This window comes from Arachis hypogaea, chromosome 10 (genome assembly GCF_003086295.3).
Source record: "Arachis hypogaea cultivar Tifrunner chromosome 10, arahy.Tifrunner.gnm2.J5K5, whole genome shotgun sequence".
Classification (NCBI taxonomy): domain Eukaryota; kingdom Viridiplantae; phylum Streptophyta; class Magnoliopsida; order Fabales; family Fabaceae; genus Arachis; species Arachis hypogaea.
This window is the reverse complement of record NC_092045.1, coordinates 37,345,870-37,347,071: the sequence shown is the minus strand read 5'-3', so window position 1 is coordinate 37,347,071 and position 1,202 is coordinate 37,345,870.

Below are 1,202 nucleotides of genomic sequence, written 5' to 3'. Positions count from 1 at the left end.
CTTGAGGAAATTATCATTGATGCATAGTCGGATTTAGATGATGATTGAGTGCAAGTTGTCGTGTTCGAGAGATGAGTGCTATGATGATTGGTCATGGTGACCTTGGATTTTGATCAAGATTTGTAATGATCGGTTTCAGAGAAATCGTTTGGAAACCTTTAAATTGCAATACTGATGCGGTATTGAGATTGGTTTGAGGGAACCCGTGACGGGTGGTAAACTCCAATTTTTAGGGAGGTGCTGTTGAAAATTCTCCCAAGAATTGAAGGAGTGTTGGTTATATTTTTGAAAATGATTTTTGATCTGGGTGACTTCAACAAAAGAGATATGTCTCGAAAGCTTTTATAGATTAGTAAAAGAAAGTGGATTCTTAAGCGTTTGTCAGCTTGTTAGTCCAAACTCATTGGATTCTAAAAACGAAGAAAGCTTTGATTGATTATAGTGATGTGGGATGATGGCTATGATTAACGATGATAGCAATATTATTGATGAGATTTAAGAGGGTGTGAGTTGATGAGACGATAAAAGTAAAGAACGAATGACCGAAATCCTCAGAGATAGAGAAATCAGAGCGCGGCAACGGAAGCGCGCAGAGTAAAAGGACCTTGGAACTGTTATGTGTTGAATATAAAGGCAGACTACGCTCGCGTACTCGTAGTGATGGATGGAATTTTCGAGGGCGAAAATTTCTGTTAGGGGGTAGAATGTAATACCCGGTCTAACCGAAATTAATTAAATAATGAGTTAAGCAGGAGCGAATATGGTTGGAATATTTGGCAATTGGAATTTGATGATTTCAATGTGATATTTGGATTCAGTGAATTTTTCCGAGTCGGAAGACATAGTTTTCTGCGTAAAAGCGCGCAATGGAATTTTGACCGGCAGTACCGACTGAGACCTGTCTGGTACTGCAGCTGAGAAAATTGATTATGAGTAAATAAGATTAAGAAATGAGGGATTATAATTAGGGGAGGTAGAAATATTTGAAGTGCGATTTAGAGCGCTAATCTTAAAGGTTTTGGTCCAAAATTGGGCCAACGGACAAAAATAAGTGAACTGGGCCTAAGTGGGCCCAAGACCCAACATATATAAACATTAGTTATGAGCATTTCAGCTCATTTTACCCTAAAAAGAAGGGTTGGGGCGCTGAAATTGGGAGAGAGAAGAGAAGAGAGAAAACCTAACTCTCTTTGATCTTCAAA